Here is a 15,975-nt window from a genome sequence, read left to right as displayed (position 1 = left end):
AATTCAATTCCGTTTTTATTCATCAATAACCCTATTCATAGATTTTCTCGGTTTGAAATCGAACCGTCTTGGTAAATATTTTCAAAACTATTATCCAACAACTAACAACTGTAGATCTATAGTTCTTTTTTTTTGTATTTTTTTATTGTGGTTTAATCGTTTCGAGAAACCAGTGATTTCCATAATACTTTATTATATACTCCAATAAACAATGTACTGAAATTCACCTTGGTCATCCTAATCACCTAATAATTATTAAAATTTCTTGAATTAAGGACACGAAGCGTGTGGTTATAAAGTGCACTCTCATATCTATTATTACATTTAGCGTAATAGATTCTGACAACATTTTAATATTACCTCCGAGTAACAGCTATTAAATACTCATTGAGAATGTAATTATAAAACGCTATGGGGTAAATCAATTATTTAGCACTTCTTACCATTCTACAATATTTACAAAAAGCTAGGATAGAAACAGTGATGTTACTATTTGAAATAAAAAATCGATATCCTGCGAATGACGTAAGAACATAATTCGGTTGATTAACTAAAATAACAAAATAAAAGTACATTAAAATAAAGTTCGGGAAGAATTTGAAAAAAAAAATGAAAGATAATCAAGTGAAGGTTACCTTTAGATTGGAGTTAACCTAATACTGACATCAGCTTGTATACTTTATGTGAATCTAAGGCTGATCACGGGTTTTGTAAAAAATGCATGAAATTTGACAACACTTTATGAACAATCTAATAATAGTCGACATGCCCTATTAGTTTTAATATGGTTTGCCAATTAGCCAGTTATTACACTTTAAGGACATAAAATTCCAGAAATCACACCTCAATCACATAACCTGGTAAAATTAAAATTAACTTAAATATGCAAATTTGAGATAGTGGGTCGTTTTTTTTTTCCTTTCAAATTTTCAGACAGGTATGATTCTATTCTCTGTAACGTAACAATTGCTCTAACAGTGACCGGAAATACTACGTTTGACCTCTGACCCTAATTTCCAGAATTTCTATATTTTGGCAACAAATCCGTTTCATAAGTTGCACCTGATGCTTGTATTCTTTTGAGGTGAAATTGACAAAATTGTCCCAGTAGAACAATCTTGAAAGTGGATTTTGAAGATATAGCAAAAAAAAAAGAAAAGAAGTCCCAATATATTATACATAAGGCCTATCTAATGTTTTCCCCTATCTTGGCAACCACGAGTTGGTCGCTTTCAAATTGTTCAGGAGAGGTATGTTCAATTTGCTGTAATGTAACAATTGCTCTAACAGTGACCGGAAATATTACGTTTAAACTCTGATCCTAATTTCCAGAAATTCCATATTTTGGCAACAAAACAGTGTCAATAGCTGTACCTGATGCTTCTATTCTTTTCTGATGAAACTGATTAAATTTTCGCAGTGGAGCAATCTTGAAGTGGATTTTGAAGATAAAAGCATACAAAAACATGTAGCTAGTATTTGCAATTACAGCAATAGGGCCTACTTTATATACAAGGACTGGTCGAGTTTTATCCGAGACATGACATGTCTCATAGATAAACATTGCTTTTGTGAATGTACACAAAACTGTGTCTATATTTGGACCTAATTATTGAGCAAATCTTGATAAACTGTGGTAGAATTAAGAAACGGACGACGTGTCTAAGTAACTGTCCACTGTGTGGTTTTTAAACATTCCAACCAGATGCTGCGTGTATGTTGACTGGTACGGGTCCTGTCTGATGGTCAAATAATCTCAATCTTGCATCGAGATTTAAAGTGTGGTGGTTTTGTTTGCGTTGCAGTGGCGGATCTAGGATTTAGCAATGGGGGTGGGGTGATTAATGAGATTTGCGAAGCACCAAGAGAGGGGGCATGGTTTTGGCAAGAGCGCAGATCATGGGCCTGAGGTGCGAAAATTATAGGAAATAGTAGCTCTAGATGACCGGAAATGACACTTTAAAATTAGTACAATTCACCGTCATCACATCACCATTAGTCAAAATGAAGCACCAACAAATTTCTCATGATGTTTTACCACCGACTTTCGGCAACCATAGGTATCTAATTAATATGTGTGATGTACTATAGAAAATAAAACTTTAAAACGTTGTCTTTGATGTATTTAAATTTGGCCTACCTAATGCAAAGCCTAGTCCACACCATAGTAAAGGGCTGAGGTGGGAACATTTGTGGAAATAGTACCTCTAGATTGCCGGAAATGACACTCTTATAGTAAAATTCATCATCATCGATCTAATTAATCGCTGTGATGTTCCATTGAAAATAAAACTCAATTGTCTTTGATGTATTCTTAATTTACTTCCTCTAGGCCTACTTCATGTGCCGAAAACTATTATTATTATTATTATTATTATTATTATTATTATTATTATTATTATTATTATTATTATTATTATTACTATTATTATTACTATTATTATTAGTATCATTACACGCTTTCTCTCATACTTCTCAAATTATATTAAAGGCACGCGGACTCGAGTCGTGTATTATAAGAAATTTAGATGTTAGTGGGCAGAGATAGAGAACTGTTTGTACAATACCCTTTCGTTAAAACCTGGGTCATCTATGCAGTTCATTTCAATAATTTTCAGGCATCTTCTTGACTTATATGAAATTATTAATTTGCGGACGAAAAGTGAGGGGACCAACCCCCACCACCTTAAAAATATTTGGGACGTGTTCCTTGTCCCCTTGATCATGTTTTTTTTTTGTTTTTTTTTTTTTAGGGGCGTCTTTCGTTTGACATTTTTTGGAATTAGTAGACGGCTAGGTGCTCTTGGATGACATCCGAAAAGAAGTTAAGCTTAAAATAGAATATGTATGTTTTACGAGAGTATAGGCCTACATGTATACATGAGAAGCACACACACAAGACGAGTGACCATTTTTTTTCATGGTCACCGAAGGGTGGGGGGTGGCTGGCCACCCTATTCACCCCCACCCAGATCCGCCACTGCGTTGGTCTTTACATAGAGCTCTTGTCTGGAAGTCTGACCAATAATTTTACAAAATGTTTTGAGTCATTCGACTATATGTCATTTTTTGTGCAATATCCTTTACTTTTTTATGTTTTTTTTTTATTAGTTTCATATAGCGAAAACAAAGAATTTACGTAATCCAATTCTAAGCCCAAAACTAATCAAATAAATAAAAACACATGTTTACCTTGTGAAGGGATATGCCACAGAAAAGTTCGCTGTCTGGGATATGCCTGGCCTTCGGCCTAAACCAATTAAAAACATAATTAAAAAAAAACCTTCTGAATAATATACATGAAAGTGTTTATAGTAACTAGATGCCTTAATAGGTTAGAAACTCAATTTTTGAAACCACTTTTCTATAAAATTAAATAAAAGCAACCTTTTCAAATTTCTAGACCAAAAGTCTTTATGGTCAGTCGTTATGTTTTTGGTTCAAATGTCGAGAATCGGGCAGAAGTAACATTTTGGTAATCAATAAATAAAATGGGTGATGTATCAACAGGAATTTTGGAAATGGGCAATGACCTTTACTTTAGCAACAGTTAGCAAGGTCCAGCATATTAATGTAGCAAGTTTTTTTTAATTTTTTATTTTGTAAATGAAATGAGTGCGGAAAACATCAGCCTGCTGATCGTCAGTGACAGTCAGAGCAGATCGACATTGAAAACGTTCTGCGACGACTCGTGGTATGATCGTGGTGATCGCGTCGGCTGCCAACACCGTGTGCGACGGACTTCATCCCGGTTTTCATAAAATTGCTACACGCTATCCCTGATAGCTTTCAGTGACGCTGATTGATTTGTCGATTTTTATTACGCGAAATTCCAAAACAGATTTTTTTTAAAAACAACGATAAACAAATAGTATGCAATGTAACCAACTAACTTATTTCCAAATCCGTTTTAAATTTTATATTATTAAAAAAACCCAAAAAACCACCATATTACATTACAATACTATCCTCCCATCATGGCGAAATCCAGGTTTTTCATAATCTATGTGATTGTGAATTATTAACAAAATTACGAATAAGAATAATGTCTTACTGTAAATTGTAAGGCCACCAATTTGTGACAATATTATACTACGATGAATTAAGAAAACACAATGTCACCGGGAACGTCACAGTACAATGTGAGTAATCCAAAGTGAAGTTATAAATTTTGGAAATTTTGCCTGAAATCTGTAAACCATGAGGTTGCTCCCCGATCAAGATATATTCCCAGCATCGTGAGGATATCCAAACGAGCATTTGTCATATTCGAACGTAAACCATTTTTAATTAGTCCCATTGAACAGGGGCGGCCCTCAGAAGTTTTCAAACTGGGGACGGGGGGGCATTTGTATTTTTAAAAATTTCAATACATAACATTAATATGCACTGACATTTTTAAAAATAGTGTCAAAACGCTGTTTTGACACTTGACACTATTCTGCTTACTTACGTTCCAATAGATGTTTGAACTTAATTAATTCATTGTGAAGAAGAATGAATATATGTTGTTTCAAGGGCTTAATTCAATGTGAAACGTAATATATAGGTAGTCGGATAACTTACAATAAAACGGCACGTGAATTTATAATTTATTATTATTATTATTATTATTGTTGTTGTTTTTGTTATTATTGTGATGAAAAGTTAACACAAACGGTACACAGATAGGTCAATGAGGCGACATGGTTGCTAAACGAACAGACATGTAAAAATATTTCTCTGGCGACCACTGCGAATATGATGACTCAATACTTCTGGGGGAGTTCTACAATCTTTGGATCGGCTAGCCTAGGCCTACATTATTTTACTTCAGTCGCTATATGGCTAGTGTTTACACCTGCATTGATATGCCTCTGCTGACAGAAAATAGTGCGTGTGTTCATGCTTTCTGAAAATTTAACATAGGCAGCTACTCGGCGGTGAACTGTCGTGGAGCTGAAATTACCCAGCTATAAGCCTGGTCTTCATTCGACGGCTTACATAGCTCAATAGCCACGTTCATTCTGATACCTCGCCTCAAATTAACTTGCTTACAAAAGGTCTATGACATATTTACGGGTTTGCGAAAGCAATTGTTAGCTGTTTGCCATGTTTCGTCTACGTTATTAATGCTGATTGGATTATACAATGTCTTAGCAACACTAGATCCACATTTAACCATATTACTAATAACAAACAAGTCAAAAGATGTTTCATACATTTTTATGACCTGGTTATACCAAAAGTACTGTGATATGCTCCCCGGAATTCACGAATTTAACTGTCATTTAAAACTAAAACAACCTTTATTTAACTTATTATTCGACCGTGGTTGTTCTTTGTGTGATTTGCGATACGATTCGACACCAGGCCTATCATTTCACATACCTAACACTTATATAAAAAAGAAATACAAGAGCTTTATTTTTATATAACTGACGTGGAAAATCGACCTATTTAGTAAACACAAATCAACGCCATTATGTTTTGGATATGATCGTGTGTGAAGGCATTATAATTTTCCAATTTGTAGAAAGATTATTCGACTAAAATTACGCAACAAGATTTTATTGATAAAATGCAAGATTATGCGCAATGCTTCCCTCGTGACCTATCTACATCATGACAAGCTATTTGAGAGAGACATTATTATGGTGATTGGTACCCGAATACCGCCCTCTTCGAAATTGAATTATCAATTATTGTTTGTTTGTAGGCAAACCTGACCGTTGATAAACCAATACCCGCTTTATTTTATTGGATGTAATAAATGTCATGTTTTGCATCATCCTGTCATCAGTTAATCATGGGTGACACTAATCTATCGACAGTAACGATAGGCCTACCTACCGTATGTTCAAACCAAATTAGTATGACAACATAATGGACATTTTATAAGAATGCAGAATGTCATTGACATAGACTACACCAGATAGGATGATAATTAATGTTAACCTACAATACTAAAATGTTACAGTATCTAACACACTGTCTTGATATCGGTCGTTTCAATATTAAAATTGCTCGGTCTTCAACTCTTCTTACATCAGTACTGTATTTATATAATTTAACTATGTTTACAAGATAGATCCTAAATGAGTTATGCGGCCTTGCTATCGTCTTTTCATTAATATTTTTTTATATCCTGATCAACAATTTATTCAGTATTGGAAACGTTTTCAAAAATAGACATTGTTAATTACATTATTATTTAAATTATAATAGGTATGTTATTGAATATTCTTATGTTTTATTATTAAAATCACTATAGGCCTAATTACATAAAATAATTACACATAATAATTGTGCTATGATGATTATATCCCGCCAGAGACAACTTTTTTTCATACAACTTAATAAAGGAACTTGTCGTTGAAGGGCTGCTCTATACGAATAGCATCTTCTTCCTACTTAACTTATCTGTTTATATTGTATTTACAGTGCTACGCAGCAAGCCTATTTTAATATAAGCATATACCGTATTTAGGCATATATATATTAAATCTGTAAAAAAAAAAGCCCAGCACGCTTCCGTGGTCGAAACTAAACATGACACTTTCCTTGACAGCGAAAGGTTGCAGTTCAACACGCAGAAAGCACTCTTAGGAAACATTCGTTGAAGGACTATCAATACAATCATAACATATAATGTTTATTCTTATATTGGAGCACTATCACAACAATTTCACTATATATATTTATATACAGTATATAAATATGTGTGTGTGCTTAGCTTAAATTTTTTATTTGAAAAGACTTTCAAACGAAGACTCTGATATATTTGGTACTAGAATATTCTGCTAATCCGCCAAATTTATTCGGAGAGTTCGTCTCTACACTTCACCAAGTGTGAAATTTGCCTTCATTATGCAACAGTGGATAACTAAGCTAGCAATGATAATAATAACAAAGTGATAAGGTAATAATGTTTAACGTAATTATCACATAGTTGCTATTTCTACCGTTACTAGCTTAATTATCCAACGTTCAAGTATTGTGATCACGTTTTACGTTTGTACCACTGAATTGCTGTGCACAAGAGATATTTATGAAGTAGCTTACGTATCAATAACAACGACTGACTAAAGGAATGCTAGGAAACCAATACCGATTAAATCAAGTGTTATGTTGTTATTCTATCATGAAATCTCTCATTATTTATCTGCTTTCTGTGTTTCTAAAGTCAACGTTATATCTGAGCATGGATTAATCTGAGTGAGTATTTATTACCGACGATACAGATTAACAGCAGTGTAGAAGTTTATTCAAGTCCGGTTTATAATTGGTCACAGGATGTTTACCGTTGACCGTAAAACGTCCTTATATAGAAATTGACGTGCTCTGTTTGTCTTTGACAGAAACATTATTGTAGCATTATTTCTACATCATCCCAACTAGTGCAATTATTATTTTTACGGTGTTCTTGTCGCCAATTATTCAGATACATCGCAGAAGAACTATCATTTCGGCTGTACGAGCATGCAGTTTGAAATAAACCTAGCACTTCATCGTTTGTTTACGGTGAAGTAATTGCATATACTACCAAAAGCCCTCACCTTTACCGAGGGAGAAATTTAGTTAAAATGGATAAGCCTACACATGGAATTGTCATCTATTAATAACAACTCCACCTGTTGTACTCATGGTAGTAAATTTGGATGAATTTTTCTTGTTCAGTTGTAATTTTGGTGACAGTGTGTAAGGTATGTTTTTGCTTCTCCTCAGCTATTTAATTAATATGTTTTATGATCTGTTTTTTTATATACATCTCCAAAAAAGTAAAAACAAGTTTACGTTTATCAACTTACTTAACTTTTCACAAAAGGCCAAATCTTATCCGATAAAAATCTGCATTTTTTTCGAAAGTTAAGAAATCATAATAGTGCCATCTGTAAGAAAATTACCCATTTGTGTTTGTAATATGATAACGCAGTACTTTTATTCAATAGTTAGGGCTTGTACACTGACAATTTAGTTCCTTCATTCCATGTTCATGACGACTATGACGATAATATGCTGTTTATTAAATTTTGCATTGCCGCAAGACGATTTATTTTCTTACATATCATTGTTTATCCAAAGGTTAACACACGATAATAAAAACCATGTACTGTAATATATTACATTATTCAACACCCACCCCATAACAAACTAAACACATTGATACACTTTTAAAGAAAATTTATGTGTCGGCTACATTTATTGGCGTACTAACGACAATAGAAGCATGGTAAATCTTCGAAGAATAAGTCCTAGGATACAGCCTAGACGTTTGATAAGAGCCACACGCATTTTTATTGCTTTACGTGAGAGAATTTATTATTCATGTGCAATCAGAATTTTCATAAAATATTAGTATATTTCCATAAAATCACATGAAACGATTGCACTTAACATTACACAGCAAATATGATACAAAAAAAATCTCTAATAATAAACAGATCGTAAACACAAAACATCAACGGCAAGAATGGGCTTAATTAATCAAACATTCAACAAACAGCTGAAGTTTTCCCTTTTTTCGAAACTATTATCATTATTTTTATAATCATTATATTCTTGGACGTGTGCACTAAAGTCTTTCATACATGCCTGCCACACACACACAACACACGACATGCTTGCTGTTAATCCTACGGTACTCCACATTCAGTTGTGAGTTGATAACGCCGCCATTTATCAATATAAATATGTTACTGAAGTTCAAATACTCCCGCAAAGTCTTACATATCCCCTTTAATTCAATATTCATCGTCAACGGAAAAGAAAGATACGGATACCAATTTATCCGTTCACAAAGGTAGTCTTAAAGTAACACCAATTATCGCGATGTTGTGTCAATCCATAATTACTATTGATAGATCGCCGGTTTAATAGAATATCGTGTTATACGCCGGCACAAATGGATATAGATTTGTCATGATGACAAGAATCGAAAAGATGTAGGTATTTCACGTCCTTGCTACGAGAACGCGATAAAATGAACTTGTAATTAAAGTGCGGTCTAGGATGTTGTGGCGATGATAATAATAATAATAATAATAATAATAATAATAATAATAATAATAATAATAATAATATTATTATTATTGTTGTTGTTGTTGCTGTTGCTGTTGTTGTTGTTGTTATTATTATTATTATTATTTGGAATTCATCATATTTTCTAGTCGGTAACCAACAAGTTGCAAGAAATGTACTCTGACCTACAGATACAATTGCTTTGAATTACCAAAAAGTCATGAGAAATTAGTTTTAACATTTAAAATGCAAATTGATAACTTTATTTTTATACCTCCTTATCGGTAATGAAGGCGATCGATCAGACATGGGCCTGGTTTCAATTTACGTATGCTTCAACATTATGCTTTATATTTGTATTTCGTTCATACACCTAGCAAACAAGAAACTGGAAGACAGTTTCCATTCATGTTCTAAACCTTGCAGACAGTTTGAGTCATACACTGAACACTCTCGGCTGGCCATGTTCAGAATTTCGACTTGCACTTGACGGGTCGTGAAGTTGTTGGCACGTGTTTCTGGCACTATGTTTCAGCCTTTGTTGCGAGTATTTCATAGCTTATATAAAAACATATGTATATAATATGGCCGATCTTCATGATGCTAACATGGTCACCTATTATATAAACGTTCAAACACCTTCGCTTATTAGTGTGCCAATAATCATTTAATATGTACACAGACTTACTTACATCAGTTTATTGTATTAAGAATGCATAATGTCTTTTACTCTCTCACTGACTTAACGTATAAAATCCATTTAGGTATAACTCTGTTACCGTATATCTCTATTCAGGCCCGTACGCAAGATTTTTATTGGGTTGATGCGAATTTGTGGAGAGTGGACCAAAATGGCTCCGGTGGGGGGGGGGGGAGGAGGGCGCCTAGAGGAAAAACCCTTTCTTTAACGTATACTTGAGCCAGTAGCACAATGGTGCTCTATTGAAACTTGCATTTCAGCCCTCCAGCTGCAGCACAGTGAGCAGTAATTGAAAATTACAAGGGAGACATTAATATCCAAGAGCCCCTCTAGCAAGTTATTGTAATAACTTTATATAATATCATAGGGGCTACTACATTATAATTATAATAATGAAGATTTTTTCTTAAATGTATACTAAGACTTAAACATTAGTAATAAACTCAACACACAAGTCAACAAAAGTCAGTAAGTAAAAAAAAACAAATAAAAACAAAAACAGCAACAAAAAAAAAAACCATTTTAAAACAATTTACTGCCAGAAAATAATACATAATAAATAAAATAGGCCTATGCAAAAACTTTAGAAATAGTTTATTTCAACTTCCTTTAATTTGCAAGATATTTTTTTTCCTCGACTAAATTTTCAGTTGAAAGTAAATAACATACATAAAAAGTTAGCAATTCATTTTAAGGGTTTTTTTTTTCAATGTGTGGAGCAATATTTAGTCTAGTTCAGAAATCCTCTTATTTATTAAATATGATTTTAATAATATTAATATAGGGCCAATTATAACACAGTACTAATATGCATATTTTAATTGCGCAGGAAAATAGGGCGAGTAATAACTTATTTATATACAATCATACCGTATAAGCAATAACATTCATACGGTATATAATCAGATATTCAACCAGATGGTGTTTAATTGAATGATATTTATGTTTGCAGTTAGAAAATTTAGGCCTAACACTAACAGGTGAGTAACACCATTACCATCAACAACAAAATAATCATAATTGTCATGAGGATTAGCGTCATCCGCATTATTATGATGAGAGCATTTTCATCAGCGCCCTTGTTATCATAATCATCAATTAATTAAAAAAATAATGAAATAATAATAACAATTAAGTAATTGTGTAATTGTTCATCATTATCATATTCAATACCTTTGTCATCATAATCATCAATTAATTTTATAAGATTGATAATGATTGTAATAATAATGAAAAATGATAATGATAATAAAAAGAATAACAATTGCGTAATCGTGTAAAATTAACCCACTTGATTTCTTAATTTCTACAATCATTAATGATAAAAAAAATGCAGAGGCACATCACATTATTCTCAAAGTTGTCACTTTTTGTGAAACATTGCTTTAAGCAGACAACGGGGACTGGTATATGTACTTGCTAGTTGACTGATAGTACTATTCCACCGCGTTCTTACTATTACAATTTACCATTTATCCTCTCAAAATGATCGTAATTGTCACAAACTTGAACTTGAATCCTATGCATGATTTCAGATAAATTAAATTGCTTTCATTTCGTATAATCTGCAAGATACACCATCTTTGATGAGCCAAAAAAAACTAGATTCGATCTGAATTGCTTATTTTGTATATTCATTCAAAATATTTCTTGAACGTTTGGCGAGTACCATTAACAAAATCATGAAACTTCCGGTACATCATGTGTAATCATGGAGGAATGTTGTAATAATGGTTTTTGAGGTAAAACCACTGGTTGGTCGTCTCGACGTTTGGTGAGATTGCTCTGACCGTATTCAGAGAACATTCATTTACCAACTTTCAATTGAAATTTGAACGGGGGAAAATCCTCACGAATTAACTGTGTGAACACTGTAATTATCAAATGTATACGCTTTTGCACAGACCCTTTAAAGTATAATGAAATTAACCATTTTTATATTGAACCCTCTGTATGGTAATGGTGATGGTAATGGTCTTTCTTTAGCGCACAATACAAGGGAATGTCTCTATATTATTATTATTATTATTGTTATTATTATTATTATTATTTGTTCTTCAATCAATGAAGAAAACTTGCTTAATCCGTTTACAAGACCAGTTAATTTATTTGATTGATTTTTTTTTGTGGTCAAGATTTTACCTCAAATAATAGACTTTAAATGAGAACTTTTATTTGTTATAAAAGTCAAAAATGGCTTCTAAATACAGTATATTATGGTAGAGCTCTTTGCATGGAACGTTTTAACGCAGTAGGCCTAATCTAAGGAAAACACTAATTTCATAAACATTAACGATAGGCCTATAAATATTATTTAATTCAGGTTTCCTTCCAGTTAAGGATCACGTTTGAGACCGTGGTCTTTGGTCCAGAAACACTCGAAGGGAGTACAGGCAATTTTGACAACTTATTTAATCGATTTTAGAGTTTCACATTCTGTAATAATTACATGGAATTTATTTTTCTCCCTTAGGCGAATTGTCTATTTTTTCTTCTAACTTGACCAGGGGTGGGGTGGGGGAAGGAGTTCTCTCCGACAGATTATGCCACTGCTGTTCTGCCCAAATTTCCATTACAAAAACACAAACTTTAACGTACTATAAACATTATCGGTATTCAATGTGGAGCAATGTATAAACAAAACATTGTCCTTTGATGCTTGCGTGTTTGTAAAAAAACTGCACTAAAAGTACCATATTTTAGAAGTATTCTTTAATTGAAGGGAAAATTCTCAGGTTGGTCTACCAAAACCATGGTCTTCTAATAGAATCCAACCGAAGACCGGCACTAAATGTGGTCTTTAGATTTATCTATTTAGAGGAAAATTTAGAATTGGTACATTAAATGTTTAAATGTTTTATAATTGATGTACAGTTACCGTGCTGCATGCTCTTATTTATTCTTAAAACATTTCTTGGTAGCCAGTTCTAACAAACTTTCTATTTAAATCTTATTGACATCATCACTAATATTGTTGTTATTCAATATACTCAAAACACTGTGCAGTATACACAAGACATCATCATGTGATGTGCATTGGTTAATATATTTATGTTTTGAGTCTATAACAATGTTTATTATAGCAAACAATTCAATAACATCACTATTATATAGTTGTCTTTCATTGGAGGAAATCTTTTCATACTTTTTGGTCTCCAAAATAGAGGGCGCATATAATTGGCGGGAACGGCTACTGATAAAAGATATGGTAGCCATTCAACCAGGGCCGCAGATACAAAATGGTCTTTAAAAGGAGGAGGACCTGTATGCCATATAACGTTATTTGTTTAGTTATATTAACTACATAAGTTAATGACAGGTTTTATCTATTTTTAACTTCTGCAGCATCCTTACCCAATGAATGTGTTACACTATATAAATTCAATATTCAATTTCAAAGTGTGGTAGGCCTACATTTCTACGATTATATAACGTTATTTGTTTTGTTATATTCTCTATAAAAATTAATAAAAGGTTTCATCTATTTTAACTTATACAAACATCTTACACAGTGAAATCTCATTCAAACTTAATTTAATAAATTCTATATTATTACATTACATTTGTAAACCTTCGTCATTGTTGCTCATCTATTCTTTGTGTTGTAATTTGATTATTATTACAGTATGTCGACCAGAAGGATAAAAAACAATGACTTTAAGTGTATATTTCATTCATTTGAAAAAGATTTTTTTTTTTTTTTTGTGTCAAAGCATTACCACAGGCATACGAAACTAACTTGAATAGTAACGTTTTCTTTTACTATTTTTATTTAACTTATATAATTAGATGAAATTATAAAGTAAAAACAAAATATTTTTAAAACCGAAGAAGTATAAAATAAATAAGTTCTTAAAGAATACAATAATTGCAATGTGATCTTACGTGTATAGCAGAGCATTAAGAAAACACTAAATTTATACAAAATAAGGATATATATCTCGCTGTTCCAACGAACCGGTGAATCGCGATTTTGGTGACAAAATCATTATTTGAGATTTCAAAAATATAATAATGTATGCCAATTATAATATAAAATAGTTTCATGCAAATATGTGTAAAACAACCAGCAAGATCTTTCTCTATGATTTAAACTCAAACTCGTGGTTAACGTTCATTTTTTGTTCAGGCCGCCATCGTTGGAATCGATTAATCATTTTTTTAAACGGTCCTCAGATTCAGTTTTATTCTGGAAAAATCTGTTTTATTCACCAAAACATATTAGTCTGGATTATTGTTAACTTAGAGCATTTGATACATATATATTTTTTAATTGGTGCGGTATAAATGTCTGTTAGCATCATTATTATTATTTTCTACGATTATATACTTTATTAATTTCGATATATTATCTACACAAGTTAACTTATATTATCTATTTTTTTACTTCTAAAACATCTTTATCCAGTGAATTTGTTATAATATAAATCTCATTCAGTTTTATTTATTTTCTTATTTTTACATATAAGTATAAAGTCAGTTTGGTTCCTATTATTACAAAATGTAATACATTCACGTTCGTATATTATCTGATGTTTGTTTTGTATTCAATATAGACCTAAGCACATTGATTATTAGTTTTTGCATCATCATCATCATCATCATCATCATCTTTATTTACATTAGTCCAAAAGGATGATAGAAAAGAAGTTATTTTTAAGTGTGTATTTCATTCATTATGAGAAAGTATAATTTAGGATTCGTTGTTTCCAAGCATTAATGTAAGTCTTAAGGCCTACCTGAATAGTAATGTTTTCTACAACAATCCGTATTAACATACACAAAAGTTCAGGGTAAAATCACAATACTTTAAACCCGAAAAATGTAAAAAATTATATCTTAAACAATAATGCAAATGCATTGTGATCTTACCTGTATAGCTAATACTAGTCCTATTAGATGAGCTGATAAGTTCACGGTTTTAGGGAGTAGTGCCACTTGTGAGGTTGTCTATCGGGCTGTATCTATTCAGTATTTATCACTTTTTAGAATTCGCTTGTAAAGTAAGTAAATGAATAGCGATGTCGATCATACAACTCTATCGAATCGGTGACTTGGTTAATGCGTGATTCTTGAATACGCCAAGAATTATGTCCGCCTTTAATGTATAGGTTTCAATACGCCAACTGGCTGAGTTTCGTCTGATTGATTGGATTGTGGGCGGTGATCTGCGCAAGAGGACTCTGCGCAGATGTTGCCACATTAATAAGTGCGTGCACAGTTCTATGAGAAAAATTTAGATTTGAACAGATGAAACTATCTCAGTGTGGTGCAGTTTTGTAGCGGTTTGGCACTAAAATGCATAAATGAATAGGCAATCTTCAAGTGGTAACCAGGTAGCCGATGGTTAGTAGGCGGAATACGATTTCAATCATCCATGAACTAAGCAGATCCTTTTGCACCTTTTATTATTATATAAAATAGCATTGAGCCCTGCCAAGACTTCCAATTTTATTTGACCAAAAATATGTGACATGCCTATATATATATAGGCACGTCTTGACTATATAGGCCTATGGGAATATTAACAGTGTTTTTAAAAGAAAATTGTATAATCATGACAGAGCTTTATGCATACATTTGACAAGAATATGAGTAGGAACCTGCTCCTTATTTCAGTCTTTCATTGGCATTGATGCTATCAACATCACTAATTTTAATGAAAGTGGTCAAGGCGTAAAATCTCTAACAAAAACCCAGGTCATTATTCTTCTGTTTGGCTTTTAGGGTGCATTACAATTATAGTATAAAGCACTTGGTCACTATTATTATTAGCAAGCACAAGGTTAATATTACGGAAACAATAACCCAACCATAATTTTTGTGTTTAGTGCCACGAACAAGTGTACAAATAAGATTGTTGAATTGACTTATTATACAAGCAGTAGATAATCTCCGTTTTACATAGGAATAAAACCATCATTTTTAAATAACCACATTGTCGTCATCATCTTCGAATATAATTTTCTTTTTAATTTTAATTTTTATTTATTCAGAACTCAGAAAATGTACAAGACTTAAAATAATCCAAGTTTATCAAATCATTCCAAAACTTTACGAAAAATATACGCCTATTGAATTAAAACATTTATTCTAAGATAAATTAATTAATTATCAATTCATCAGGAGCGCATCAGCGATACCATCATTATCGATATTAGCAAATGGGTCGGGAATGTCCATTTAGGCCTATATAGAATTTATGATCTATTTTTACATGATTTTCAGGACTGAAATATGCTATCGCCATGACTTCACTACATCAATTCAAATAT

The 15,975-nt window shown here is 32.3% G+C and overlaps 1 protein-coding gene across 2 annotated transcripts in view; it reads right to left on the bottom strand.

Annotated features, from left to right (window-relative positions):
* The window catches only part of LOC117124840 (enterin neuropeptides-like), a 29,614-nt gene extending 14,814 nt beyond the window's left edge, over positions 1–14,800 (bottom strand). Inside the window, exons 1-2 of one of the 2 annotated variants that reach the window (XM_033271178.1) lie at positions 14,573–14,800; positions 3,193–3,250 (exon numbers count right to left, since the gene is read on the bottom strand). The gene's annotated coding sequence lies outside the window, so the exon portion shown is untranslated. The remainder of the gene's footprint in view (positions 1–3,192; positions 3,251–14,572) is intronic. The other variant, XM_033271177.1, reaches the window with a different exon arrangement.
* Between the last annotated feature and the right edge of the window lie 1,175 nt (positions 14,801–15,975).

This window comes from Anneissia japonica, unplaced genomic scaffold, assembly GCF_011630105.1.
Source record: "Anneissia japonica isolate Jap-2015-1 unplaced genomic scaffold, ASM1163010v1 scaffold652_len952628_cov199, whole genome shotgun sequence".
Classification (NCBI taxonomy): domain Eukaryota; kingdom Metazoa; phylum Echinodermata; class Crinoidea; order Comatulida; family Comatulidae; genus Anneissia; species Anneissia japonica.
The sequence above is the reverse complement of the archived record's forward strand: the minus strand, read 5'-3'. Positions and strand labels throughout refer to the sequence as shown.